At 37.6% G+C, this 15,297-nt stretch overlaps 1 long non-coding RNA gene across 1 annotated transcript in view; it reads right to left on the bottom strand.

The window, feature by feature from the left end:
• Nucleotides 1–14,177: 14,177 nt before the first annotated feature.
• The window catches only part of LOC134484739 (uncharacterized), an 80,640-nt gene continuing 79,520 nt past the window's right edge, over nt 14,178–15,297 (bottom strand). Inside the window, exon 3 of the long non-coding RNA XR_010062474.1 lies at nt 14,178–14,309. This is a non-coding gene — a long non-coding RNA (uncharacterized LOC134484739). The remainder of the gene's footprint in view (nt 14,310–15,297) is intronic.

Below are 15,297 nucleotides of genomic sequence, written 5' to 3'. Positions count from 1 at the left end.
CAGGAGCCTCTCAGAAGCATCTGGACTTCCCTGTTCTTTTGCTTTCTGGAAGTCAGAGAGTTTATATCATTCATTTCTTTATTCCAAAACTCAGGTGTTGTGAAGGGCACAGTTGTATCCCTGACAGGTCATGGACTTTATACTTTTTGTAAAAAAGACATAATACTAATGAAGATGGATAAGTATTGTGTTCTCAGCACAAAGAAACCTCTTCAATGTTCTGGATACCCTATATTGCAGTTTTTTCTGACACTTTTTTTTATTAAATTGAGTGTTTCTTATTACATTTCGAGTGTTATTCCCTTTCCCGGTTTCTGGGCAAACATAACCCTAATCCCTCCCCTTCCCCTTCTTTATGCATGTTCCCCTCCCCAATCCTCCCCCCATTGCCGCATTTCCCCCAACAATCACGTTCACTGTGGGTTCAGTCATAGCAGAACCAAAGTCTTCCCCTTCCACTGGTTATCTTACTAGAATATTCATTGCTACCTATGAGGTCAGTCTTTGTATAGTCCTTAGGGGTAGTGGCTTAGTCCCTGGAAACTCTGGTTGCTTGGCATTGTTGTTCAAAAAGGGTCTTGAGCTCCTTCAAGCTATTTGAGTTCTTTCTCTGATTCCTTCAACGGTGGTCCCGTTCTCAGTTCAGTGGTTGACAGTTATATCTGGGAGAGAGAAGTGCTCTGGTTCAAACTTCATCATCTCAGTCTTTCCACTAGTATTACTCTGTCTATCATTTTAGATTTCCAAGTCAATAGGTATGATTAGTTGGCAGTTTTCTTTTATATCTTTCATTTTTTATCAAATTTCATTTCTTTTCTTAACTGAATTTTTTATATTTACATTTAAAATGTTATTTCCTTTCCCAGTTTCCTGCCCATAAGATCCCTAACTGGTTCCCCTTCCCTTTTTCTATAACCGTCTTTACTACTCCTTGACATTACCTTGAACTTGAGGTCAAACCAAGATGAACCAAGGACTTCTCCTTCCATTGGTGCTCACCAAGTCCAACCTTTTCCACATATGGAGTTGGAGCCATAGCTGTGTCCACGTACATTCTTTTAATATTGGTCTAGTATCAAAAAGCTCTGATTCATTGGCATTGTTCTTCTTACGGTGTTAAAGCCCCTTCAGCTCTTGTAATCTTTCTTGCACATCTACAAACAAGAGGTCCAGTTCACTAGTTTGCCACTAGCATTCACTTCTGTATTTGGCATAATATAGCTGTTCTTCTCAGGAAATATCTATATCTGTTTCCTGGAAGAATTCACTTCTTAGCTCATCAATCTTGTCTAGTTTTAGTTTCTAATGTATACATATGTACTTTTGGTGGCTCGTACAGCTATGAGTTTAGCTGGAATTTTATCATTGATTCTGCACATCTAGGTCAAGACTGTCAGAATCCACAAATGGGAACTCCAAATAGATTCCATCCTGTTCTTTGGAAACTACTGAAATTGAGGCTTCACTGGCCCTCAAGTCATTCCTCTCCCTACCCAGCCTCCTATATCTTATGTTTGGCCTTAATAAGGACTCATGGTAAAATATCCGAGACCCTCAAGTATGGCAATGGAACACATGAAGGTAGATATTGCAGAAGTGATATCAAATGGGACTAGAGAACCGAATTCTATAGTCCATGTAGCACTTCTCTTTATTGAAGTCTGGTAATTTTTGGATAAAATAAGGATATGAGAGTGTGTCATTTGAAGCATGTACACAGTATTTACACTGATATACTTACTCTATAGTTGGGCCCCCTTTGTTGCCAAAATCATTGCAGAAAATGAAATTGGAAAACAAATTTTTTGAGTACACATTCAGGAATATTATAAAGTCCCCAATCATGGAATGTACAATAAGAAAATATAATATAATATTCATTCTATTAAAGGACTATAGGGAAAATCCTAGAGTTTGGCAAACAGAGATATCTGAGAAAATTGAACAAAAGACCATAGGAATCGACCTGGGAATAAAATTATTATCCAGAAGAATCTCATCCACTCTAGGTTCTTAAATCTTATCTACACATGCCAAGCCCCTGACTATCTTTCTCCATTCAGATCATGTAAACAATAATGAAGCCAAGAGAATTCCCTAACTTTAGAGCGATATAGTATGTAAAGTTTTCCACTGATTCACAGGAGACACTCCTGTAAAGTGCACCCTTGAATCTAGTCAATGTTAGTAAAGCAGTTCAGCAGGTAGTCCATGGCAATTCTCAGTGATATCATCATTAGGCCCTCCTTAAAAAAAATCCTGTATTCTGCAGAGCCCTAGCTTCTTCTATGATGTCACAAGTGTTGTTGTGACAGCAATTTAATCTCAGATTTTTCATCAGTACCTCTAGTGTTAACTAATTGGCCTCTAATTCAGAGTAAACAGATATTTGAGGGGGGAGAACAAAGAGCATGAATTGATCAGAGATGAGGAGAAGGAAGGTGGCCTTCTGTCTTGCTAATAAAAAAGGAAGAAATGTGTAGTCTATGGGAAAGCTCTGCGTCCTGGGTAGGGATTGAGTGGGTTGGCTGAAGAGATAGCCTTGTCCTGAGCCTTCCACATATGGGACTATGGAGCAGGGAGCCTCTGAGAATCATCTGGACTTCCCTGCTTGTTATGGTTCCTGGATATCAGAGAGTTTATATCATTAATTTCTTTATCCCTAAAGCCAAGTGTTTGGAAAGGAATGATTGTTTACCTGAGAGCTCATTGCTCTTATTCTGTTTTTCACAGAAGAAAAAGGTCCTAAGTAAGAAAGGAAAGACAAGTATTATGTCCTCAGCTCAGATTAACCTCCTCCATAATTTGAATTCCTTTATTGCAGTTTGTGTCTGACACTGACATAAGGGAGAAGGGAAGGACAGTTATTGTGTCTTTGCTCACAGAAAATTTCACCATGTTTTGGAAATCTATAGTGCAGTTTGTGTTTGACACTGATATCTGGGAAAGAGAAGTGCTTCTAGTTGAGTCTTCATCATCTCAGTATTTTCACTAGTATTACTCTGACTATCCTTCCTTGTCAGTGACTTTTTAGATTTCTCAGTCAATAGGTATGATTAGCTGGTCATGCTCTTTCATATAATTTCTTTCTTTTTTTATTTTTCACCAAATTATATTCCTTATTATTAATTGGATATTTCTATATTCTTATTTCAAATGTTATTTCTTTTCCCAATTTCCTGCCCATAAGATCCATATCCTGTCTTGTCCCCTTGTTCTATTACTCCCCTTACTGCCCCTTTACATTCCATTGAACTGGGAGTCAAACCCAGGGAGAACAAATGGTTTCTTCTTCCACTGATGCTCAACAACGACATACTCTGTCTCATATGCTGTTCGAGCCATAATTCTGTCCATGAACCATTTTTGAGTATTGGTTTACTACCAGAAAGCACTGGTTCATTGACATTGTTGTTCTTTTGCGTTTGAAAGCCCCTTCATCTCTTGTAATCCTTTCTCAAAATCTACCAACAAGAGGTCCATTTACTTGTTTGCCATTAGCACTCGCTTCTGTATTTGACATGATCTATCTGTGTCTCTAAGGAAAGATCTGTATCTTTTTATTGGGAGAATGCACTTCTTAGCTTCATCATTATTATCTAGTTTTGGTGGCATATATATATATATATATATATATATATATATATATATATATATATATATGCTTGATGGCTGCTACAGTTATGACATAAGGTGGAATTTTAACATGGATTCTGTGCAACCAGGTCAAGAATGTAAAATCCACAAAGGACAATGCCAAATAGACTTCCTGCTGTTCTCATGAACTTATTGAAGTTGAGGTTTCACTGGTCCTCAAGCCATTCTTTTCCCTGGCCATCCTCCTGCATCTCATGTTTGGCCTTAAGAAAGAATCACGATAAAGCTTCCAAAACCCTCACATCTGGCACTGGAACACTGGAAGGTAGATACTGTAGTGTTGATATCAAAAGGGACTAGAGAAACGAATTCTATACACCATGTGGTCCTTTCCTTTTCTGATGTCTGAAAATTTTTGAATAAAATAAGGATTTGGGAGTTTTTCATTTGAAGAAGGTACACAATATTTACACTGTTATACTCACTGTATAGATGGGCCCCTTTGTTGCCAAAATCATGGCAGAAAATGAAATTGGAAAGCAGAATTTTTGAGTACACATTCAAAAATATTCATAAAGTCCCCTAACAAGGACAGTACAATGAGAAAGTGAAACACAATATTTATTCAATTAAGGTCTGTAGGGAAAAAAACTGGACTTTGGGAAACAGAGAAAAAAAATGAACTGTATGTCACAGGAATGAATCTGGGAAAAAATAATATCTAGAAGAAACTCCTCCTGTCCATATGCCTAAATCAGTTTTACCCATGCCAAGCCCCTGACTAACTTTCTCCATTTACGGGAAGTAACCACTAATGAAGCAAAGAGAAGTCACTAGCTTTATAGAGATGGAGTACATAAAGGTTTCCACTGTATCACAGGAGACACTCCAGGAAAGGCCACCTTTGAATCTCGTCATTGGGAGGAATGTTTAGCAGGTATGCCATGGCAGTTCTCAATGACATCATCATTCGGCCCCACCTGAAAAATCTCTTGTATCCTGGAAAGTCCTAGCTTCTGCCATGATATCACAAGTGTTGTGCTGAAAGCAACTGCCTCTTAGATATTTTTTCAGTACCTTTAGTGTTTACTATTTGTCCTCTAATTCAGAGTAAACAGTCATTTGGGAGTGAGAACAAGAAGGACGAAGAGATCAGAGATGGAGAGAAGGAAGCTGGGCATTGTCTTGTTATAAACAATGCTAGAAATATGTCGTCCATGGGAAAGCTCAGTGTTTCATGGGTAGGTGTTCAATGAGTTCACTGAAGAGTTATCCTTGATCTGAGCCTTCCACATATGAGAATCAGGAGATTAGAGCTTCTCATATGGTCTTCCCTGCTTTTTATGATTCCCGGAAATCAGAGAGTTTATAACATTATTTTATTTATTCCAAAGCCAGGTGTTGGGAAGGGCAGAATTGTTTTCCTGAGAGCTCATCATTTTTTTTTCATTTTGCCCAGAAGAAAAATGTCCTAAGGGAGAGGGGAAAGTCAAATATTGTGTCCTTAGCTCACTGTACACTCCTCCATGCTTTGGATTCCTATAGTGCAGTTTGTGTCTGACACTGATGTCTGGGAGAGAGAAGAGCTTCTATTTGAGACTTCACCATCTCAGTCTTTCCACTAGTATTACTCTCCTGAGAGTGACCCTTTAGATTTCTGAGTGAATAGATGTGATTAGCTGGCAATTCTCTTTTCTTTTAATTTGTTTTTATTATTTTTTAAATTTTATAGCAAATTTTATTGCTTTTTTGAATGGGATATTTCTATATTTACATTTCAAATATTGTTTCCAATCCCAGTTTCCTGTAGGTTAGGTCCCTAACCGGTCCCCCACCCATTATTCTATACTTCCTCTTACTGCCCCTTGACATTCCCTTGAAATGGCTATCAATCCTAGGGAGGATCAAGGGCTTCTGCATCCATTGGTGCCCAAAAAGCCATCCTCTGCTACCTGTGTATTTTCAACCATAGGTCTCTCAATGTACAATCTTTTAATATGGGTTTACAATTGGAATGCTCTGGTTCATTGCCATTGTTGTTCTTATGGGGCTAAAAAACCCTTTAGCTCTTGTAATCCTTTCTCAAAATCTACCAACAATAGGTCCGTTTTCAGGTCACTGGTTTACCACTAACATTCACTTCTGTATTTACCATGCTCTAGCTGTGTTTGTCAGGAAATATATATATATATATATATATATATATATATATATATATCCGGTTCCTGGCAGCATGCACTTCTTAGCTTCAACAATCTTTTCTAGTTTTGGTGGCAGATATGTTTATCAATCTATATCTATATCTGTATCTGTATCTGTATCAGTATCTGTATCTTTATCTATCTATCTCTATCTCTATCTCGATCTCTATCTCTATATCTAATCTATCTACAGCTTCTTCAGCTATGATGTTAGACATAGATTCTGCATAAGGAGGTCAAAAATGTAGAAGTCACAAATGCCAAATAGACTTCCTCCTGTTCTTATGAACCTATTGAAGTTGAGGTTTCCCTGGACCTCATGCCATTCCTCTCCCTGCCCATCCTCCTGAATTTTGTTTTCCTTGAAGAAAGAATCATGGTAAAACATCCAAAACCTGCAAGTCTTGCACTGGGAAAACAGGAAGTTAGATATTACAGAACTGTAACTTAATGGGACTTCAGAACCGCATTCTATACTCCATGTTGTCCTTTGCTATAGTGATGTCTGGTAATTTTTGGATAAAATAAGGAGTTTTGAGTTTATCATTTGAAGTAGGTATACAATATATACACTGTTATATTCACTCTATGGGTTGGTCCCCTTTGTTTACAAAACCATTGCAAAAAATTGAATTCGTTAACAGAATTTTTGAGTATACTTTCAGGAGTATACATAAAGTCCCCTATCAAGGAATGTACAATAAGAAAGTATAATACAGTGTTGGGGAATTAGGTCAGTGGTAGACCACTTGCCTAGCAAGCTCAAGGCCCTGGTTTCAGTCCCCAGCTCCAAAAAAAAAGAAAAAGAAAAAGCAAAAAAGAAAAAGAAAAGAAAATGTAATACAATATTCACCCAATTAAATGTCTGTATGGAAAATACTGGCCATTGGGAAACAGAGAAAACCTAAAAAATTGAACTTTATGTAACAGGAATGGACCTGGGAATAAAATTATTATCCAGATGAATCTCCTCCACTCCATGTTCCTAGATCTTTTCTACCAATTGCAATCCCCTGACTAACTTTCTCAATTCAGAGCAGGCAACCACTAATGAAGCACAAAGAGGTCTCTAATTTTAGAGAGATGTAGTAAGGAAAGGTTTCCACAGTGTCACAGGAGACTATCCTGGAAAGAGCACCGCCAAATCTGGTCAATATAAAGATAGCTTTTTAGCAGGTAATTCATGGCAGTTCTCAGTGACATTATCATTTGTCCATCCCTGAAAAAATCTCTTGTATCCTGGAGAGCCATAGTTTATTCTGTGATGTCACAAGTGTTGTCCTGTATGCATCTCCCTCTCTGATATTCCTTCAGTACCTCTAGGGCTTACTAATTTTCCTATAATTCAGAGTAAACAGTTTTTGGGAAGGGGAACAAAGACTATGAAGAGATCAGAGATGGGGAAAAGGAAGCTGGCCTTCTGTCTTGGTATATAAAAAAGGAAGCAATACCTGGTCCATGGGAAATATACATGAGTCCTGGGTAGGGGCTGTGTGGGTTACCTGAAGAGATAGCCTGGATCTGAGCCTTGGATATGCAAACCTGGAGCTGGGATTCTCTCAGAATTATCTGGACTTACCTGCTTGGTTCCTGGAATCAGAGAGTTTATATCACTAATTTCTTTATCCCAAAATCCAAATGTTGGGAAGGGTGCTGTTTTCCTGAGATCTCATCAATTTTATTCTTTTTTCCCAGTAGAAAAGCATCCTAAGGAAGAAGGGAAAGGTCATTATTCTATCCTCAGCTCAGTGTAAACTCCTCCAAGCTTTGGATTCCTACAGTGTGCATTTTGTGTCTGACACTCATATATGGGAGAGAAAAGTGCTTCTAGTTGAGAATTCATGATCTCAGTCTTTCAACTAGTATTGCTCTGTCTACCATACATTGACAGTGACTCTTTATATTTCTGAGTCAATAGGGGTGATTAGCAGCCAGTTTTCTTTTCTTTAATTTCTTTCATTTTGAATATTTTTTTTGCTTTTAATTCCATACTTCTGTATTACCTTTTCCAGTTTCCTGTCCATAAGATCTCTAAGTAGTCCCCATCCAATTCCTCTAAAACAACCCTTACTGCCCCTTGACATTCCCATAAACTGGGAGCTAAACCTAGTGATGAAACCAAAGGGCTTCTCCTTCCTTTGGTGCCCATAAAGGCCATCCTCTGCTACATATTCAGTTTGAACCTTAGGTCTGTCCATATACATTCTTTGAATATTGGTTTAGTACCTGAAATATCTGGTTCTTTGGCATTGTTCTTCTAATGATTTTAATGCCCCTTCAGCTCTTGTAATCGTTTCTCAAAATCTACTAGCAAGAGGTCCGTTCTCAGTTCACTGGTTTGCCACTAGCTTTCATTTCTCTATTGGACCAGCTTTCGCTGTGTCTCTCAGGAAAGATCTATATCCTGCTCCCGGAGGCATGCAATTCTTAGCTTCAACAGTATATATATATATATATATATATATATATATATATATATATATATATATATATATATATATATATATATTCAACCACCAATATTGTATATATATATTCAACCACCAACTTGTATGGTGGCTCATACAAGCCATGAGATTAGGTGGAATTTTAACATGGATACTTTGGAACTACCTCAATTATTTAGAATTTACAAATAAAAATACCAAATTGACTTCCTTCTGTTCTTATGAAACTAATAATGTTGAGGTTTTCCTTGACCTCAAGCCATTGCTCTCCCTGCCCAATCTCCTGACTCTTATGTTTTATCTGAAAAAAGAACCATGTAAAACATCCAAAACCCTCAAGCCTGACCCTGGGAACACAGGAAGGTATATATTAGCTATCTGACATCTAAAGGTATTACAGAATCTCTTTCTCTTGTCCATGTTGTACTTTGCTTTACTGATATCTGATAATTTTTGGATAAAAAAAAAAGGATTTGGTAGTTTATCGTTTGAAGTAATTACATAGTATTTACCCTGTTATATTCACTCTTTGCCTTGGCCTCCATTGTTCTCAAATTCATTACAAAAATATTGAATTGGAAAACAGAATTTTTGAGTACACATTCAGGATATATATATATATATATATATATATATATATATATATATATATATATATATATATAATGTGCCCTTTCAAGGAATGTACAGTCAGAAAATGAAATACAATGTTCACTCAATAATAGGGCTGTAGGGAAAATCCTGGCCTTTGGGAAACAGAGAAAAGCTAGGAAATTGAACTGAAGGTCACAGGAATGGACTTTGGATTAAAATTATTGTTCAGAAGAATCTCCTCCCTTCCATGATCCTAGATATGTTCTACCCATGACAAGCCTCTGACTAAGTTTCTCCATTCAAAGCATGTAAACACTAATGAAGCTAAGAGAAGTCTCTAGTTTTAGAGAGATGAATACATAAAGGTTTCCTCTGTTTCGCTGGAAACCCTCCTTGAAGGGGCACTCTCAAATCTGGCCATTATAGTTCAGCAGGCAGGCTAAGGCAGTTCTCATTGACATCACCATTTGGCCCTCCCTGAAAAATCTCTTGTACCCTGGAGTGCACTAGCTTCTTCTGTGATGTCACAAGTGTTGTCATCACAGCACGGCCTAAGGGTTATTCCTTCTGTAAATCTAGGTTTACTAATTAGACTCTCATTCAATGTAAACAGTCATTTAGGAGGGAGAACAAAAAGGCTGAAGAGACCAGAGATGGGGAAAAGGCAGATGGCCTTCTGTTTTCATTAAAAAATAAAAATAAAAATAAAGAAGAAGAAATATGCCATCACTGGGAACGTTCAGAGAGTCCTGGGTAGGGGCTAAGTGTGTTCGCTGAAGAGAAGCCTTGGTCTTAGTCTTCCACGTTTCAGAATCAGGAGCTGGGAGCCTCTGAGAAGAATCTGGACTTCCCTGTTGTTATGATACCTGGAAGTGAGAGCGTTTATAACATTCATTTATTTATTCCAAAAGCCAGGTGTTGGGAATCATACAGTTGTTTTCCTGAGAGCTCATGCCTTTATTCTTTTTGCCCAAAAGAAAAAGGTCCTAAGGAAGGAGGTAAAGACAAGTATTGTGTCCTCAGCTCAGAGGAATCTCCCACATGCTTTCCATTCCTGTAATGCAGTTTGTGTCTGACACTGATATCGTGCTTCTAGTTGACACTTCATGATATCAGCCTTTCCACTAGTATTACTCTGACTCCCATTCTCTGAAGGTGACCCTTTAGATTTCTGAGACCATTGGTGACATTAGCCTGCAGTTTTCCTATCTTTTATTTCTTTCATTTTTCTTTATTTTTTACTAAATTCTGTTGCTTTTTTAAATGAATATTTCTATATTTACATTTCATATTTTTTCTTTCCCAGTTTCCTGTCTGTAAGACCCGTTACCTGTCCCCCTACCCTTCTTATATAACCTCCCTTACTGCACCTTGACATTCCCTTGAAAGGGGAGTCAAACCTAGTTTGGACAAAGGGTTTCTCCTTCCATTGGTGCCCAACATGGCCATCCTCTGCTACGTATGCATTTGGAGTCATTGGTCTATCCATGTACAGTCTTCAAATATTCGTTTAGTACCAGAAAGCTCTGGTTTGTTGAAACAGTTCTTATTGAGTTGAAAGCCCCTTCATCTTTTGTTATCCTTTCACAAAATCTACCAATGTGTCGTCAGTTTACAGTTCACTGGTTTGCCACTAGGATTCACTTCTGTATTTGACATGGTCTAGCAGTGTCTCTCTGGAAAATTCTATATCCGGTTCCTGGCAGCGTGCGATTCTTAGCTTCATTAATCTTATCTAGTTTTGGTGTCTGATTATATACATATATATATATATATATATATATATATATATATACATATATATATATACACACACACACACACAGACACACACACACACACACACACACACACACACACACACACACACATACTTTTGTTGGCTCCAAGAGGTATGATGTTAGGTGGAACTTTAACATGGATTCTGGGAAACTAGGTCAAGATTGTAGAATCCAAAAATGACTATTCCAAATAGACTCTCTCCTGTTCTTATGAAACTATTGAAGTAGAGTTTTAACTAGACCTCAAGCCATTCCTCTCCCTGCCCATCCTCAGGAATGTTATGTTTGGCCTGAAGAAAGGATCAAGGAAATATATCCAAAACCCTCAAGTGTGTCTCTGGGAACTCAGGAATTTGGATATTACATTACTGATATGTAATGGGACTCCAGAACCACAGTCTATAGTCCATGCTGTCCTTTGTTTTACTGATATCTCGAATTTTTGGAAAATATAAGAATTTGGGAGTTTATCATTTGAAGTAGGTACACAATATTTAAACTGTTGTATTCATTATAGCCTGGCCCCCTTTTTTGCCAAAATCATTGCATGAAACTGAATTGGAAATTACCATTTTTGAGTACACATACAGGAATATATAAAAATCCCCTATCATAGAATGTACAATAAGAAAATGTAATACAATATTTAGTTAATTAAAGTTGTGTGGTGCAAATACTGGCGTTTGCGAAATAGAGAAAACCTAGGAAATAGCACGGTATGTCACAGGAATGGAACTGGGAATAAAATTATTATCCTTAAGAATCTCCTCAACTTTATGTACCTAGATCATTTCTACCTCTGCCAAGCCTCTGAATAACTTCCTCCATTCAGAGCATGTAGCCAATAATGAACAAAGAGAAGTCTCTAGCTTTAGAGAGATGTCGTACATAAAGATTTCCACTGTGTCACATGATACACTCCTGGAAAATGCACCCTCAAATCTGGTCAATGTAAGGAAAGCTGTTTAGCAGTTAGGCCATGGAATTCTCAGAGACACCATCATTAGGCCTGCCCTGAAAAATCTCTTCTATCCTGGAGAGTTTGAAGTTCTTCGGTGATGACACAAGTTTTGGCATGACAGCAACTCACAGATATACCTTCAGTACCTCTAGGGTTTACTATTTGGCTAATAATTCAGAATAAACAACAATTTGGGAGGGAGAACAGGGAGGATGAAGAGATTAGAGATGGGGAGATGGAAGTTGTCTTTCTCTCTTGGTATAAAAGAAAATTCTTCGTCCATGGGAAATTTTAGTGAGTCCTGGGTATTAGTTGAGTGTGTTTTGAAGAGATAGCCTTGATCTGAGCTTTCCACATATGGGAATCAGGAGCAGGGTGCCTCTCAAAAGCATCTGCTCTTCCCTTTTTCTTATGGTTCCTGGAAGTCAGAGAGTTTATATCATTAACAGCTTTATCCCAAATGTCAGGTTATTTGATGGGCACCGTTGTTCCGTAGAGCTCATGGCTTTTATTTGTTTTGCCCAGAAGAAAAAGGTCCTGAGGAAGAAGGGAGGAAAGACAAGTATTTTGTCCTCAGCTCAGAGGAAATTCCTTGTTGATTTGGATTCCTATAGTGCAGTTTATCTCTGACACTGATATTTGGGAGAGAGAAGTGCTTTGACTTGATATTTCATCATCTCAGTCTTTCCACTAGTATTACTCTGACTATCATTGCCTGACAGTGACCCTTTAGATTTCTGAGTCAATAGGTGTGTTAGCTTGCAGTTTTCTTCTCTTTTTCTTCTTTCATTTTTATTTTATTTTTTAGACAAATTCATTGCTCTTTTAAAATTATTGATTATATATTTATTTCAAATGTTATTTTCTTTCCCAGTTTCCTGCCATAAGTTCCCTACCCAGAACCCTCCCATTTTCTATAACCCCATTTACTGCCCTTGACATTCTCTTGAACTAGTAGTCAAAGCTAGATTGGACCAAGGGCTTCTCCTTCCATTGGTGCCAAACAAGGCAATCCTCTGCTACATATGCAGTTTAGACATAGGTATGTCAATGTACAGTCTTTGACAATTGGTTTAGTAACAGAAATCTCTGCTTCATTTGCATTATTTTTCTTATGGTATTGAAAGTCTTTCAGCTCTTGTAATCCTTTCTTAAAATCTACCAAAAGGGGTGGGTTTAAAGTTCACTTGTCTACCACTACCATTCACTTCTTCATTTGACAAGCTCTAGCCGTGTCTCTCAGGAAAGAATTATATCTTGTTACTCTCAGTGACACTTCTCTGCATTATCTAGATTTGGTGGCTGAATATATATATATACTTTTGCTGTCTCCTACAACTATGAGCTTTGGTGGAATTTTAATTTGGATTCTGGGAAACTAGATCAAAGATTTGGAATCGACAAAGAACAATGCCAAATATAAACCCTCATGGTATTATGAAACCAATGAGGTAATGATGTTGAGGATTCAATGGACCTCACCGATTCCTCTGCATGCCCATCCTACTGAATCTTATGTTTGGCCTAAAGAAAGAATCATGGTTAAATATCCAAAAGCCTCAATTCTGCCCTTGGGAACACAGGAGGTAGATATTAGAGAACTGATATCTAGTATGGATACAGATCCACATTCTATAATCCATGTTTCCCTTTTCTTTACTGATGTCTGGTAAATTTTTGATAAAATAGGATTATGGAGTTTATCTTTTCAAGTAGTACACAATATATACACTGGTATATTCACGCTATGGCTGGAGCCTCTTCATTTCCTATGTCATTGCAAAAATTGAATTAGAAAACAGAATTTTTGAGTACACATTCAGGAATATATATATATATAGCAAGGAATGTACAGTGAAAAAATGTAGTAATATATTCACCCAATTAAAGATCTGTAAGGAAAATACTGGCCTTTTGGAAAGAGAGATAACGTAGAAAATTGAACTGCATGTCACAGGAATCAACCTGGGAAAAAAATTATTATCCAGAAGAATCTCCTCCACACATATTTTCTACCCATGTCAAGCCACTAACTAACTTTCTCCATTCAGAACATGTAACCAATAATGAAGCAAAGAGAAGTCTCTAGATTTAGAGAGATGTAATACGTAAAGGTTTCCTCTGTGTCACAGGAGACATCCTGGAAAGGGGACCCTCAAATCTCATCAATGTAAATAAAGCTGTTTAGAAGGTAGGCCATTGCAGTTCTCAGTGGCATCACCATTAGACCCTCCCTGAAAAATCTCTTGTACCCTGGAGAGCCCTAGTTTCTTCAGTGATGTCAAAAGTGTTGTGTCCGCATGTGCCTCTTGGATGTTCCTTCAGTACCAATAGTGTTTACTATTTGGCCACTAATTCAGAGTAAACAGCCATTTGGGAGGGAGAACACAGAGGATGACAATGTCAGAGATGGAGAGAAGGAAGCTTGAATTCTGTCTTGGTATAAAAAAAGGAAGAAAAATATGGTTCATGAGAAACTCAGTGGGGCCTGAATAGCCATTGAGTGGTTTCACTAAACAGATAGACTTGATCTGAGTATTCCACATATGGGATTCAGGAGCAAGATGCCTCTCAGAAGCATCTGGACTTGCCTGCTTGTTATGGTTGCTGGAAGGCAGAGAGTTTATATCATTCATTTCTTTATTCCAAAAGCCAGTAGTTGGGAAGGGGTCCATTGTTTTTCTGAGAGCTCATCACATTTATTTTTGTTGCCCCATAGTAAAACATCCTAAGGAAGAAGAAAAAGACAAATTTTATATCCTCAGCTCAGTGTAAGCTCCTCCATGCTTTGGATTCATAAAGTGCAGTTTGTGTCTGACACTGATATCTAGGAGAAAGAAGTGCTTCTAGTCGATGTTTGATCATCTTACTCTTTCCACTAGAATTACTCTGACTACCATTCCCTGACAGTGAATCATTAGATTCCTGAGTCAATAGGTGTGATTAGCAGGCAGTTCTCTTTTGTATTATTTCTTAATTTTTAACTTTTTTTGCCTTTTTAGTTGGATATTTCTTTTTTTTTCTTTTCTTTTATTCAGAGATGGGGAGCATACCCAGGGCTTTGCACTTGCTAGGCAAGTACTCCACCACTGAGCAAATCTCCTACCCCTAATTGAATATTTATATATTTTCATTTCAAATGTTATGTTTCTATTCAGTTTCATTTCCATAAGATCCCTAAGCAGTCCCCCTCCTATGCCTCTATAACCACACTTATTACCCCTTGACTTTCCCATTCACTAGGAGTCAAAACTATGGATGACCAAGGGCTTCTCCTTCCTTTGGTGCCGTACAAGTCCTTGCTCTGCTACATATGCAGATGGAGACATAAGTCTGTCCATGTACAGTCTTTGAACATTGGTTTAGTACCAGGTTTGTTGGCATCTTTGTTCTTATTGAGTTGAAAGCCCCTTCAGCCCTTGTAATCCTTACTCAAAATCTACCAACAAGAGTTCCGTTTTCAGTTCACTGGTTTGCCACTGGCATTCACTTTTGTATTTGACATGCTCTAGCTGCGTCTCTCAGGAAGGATCTATATCTAGTTCCTGGAAGAATGCACTTATTACGTTCATCTATCTTATCTAGATTTGTTACACTATATATATATATATATATATATATATATATATATATATATATATATATGTACTGATATATACTGGATATATATTTGGTGGCTTCTACAATTATGACGTTAGGTGGAATATTACCATGGA

The sequence above is a fragment of the Rattus norvegicus genome (assembly GCF_036323735.1).
Source record: "Rattus norvegicus strain BN/NHsdMcwi chromosome Y unlocalized genomic scaffold, GRCr8 chrY_unlocalized_4, whole genome shotgun sequence".
NCBI classification, from domain to species: domain Eukaryota; kingdom Metazoa; phylum Chordata; class Mammalia; order Rodentia; family Muridae; genus Rattus; species Rattus norvegicus.
The sequence above is the reverse complement of the archived record's forward strand: the minus strand, read 5'-3'. Positions and strand labels throughout refer to the sequence as shown.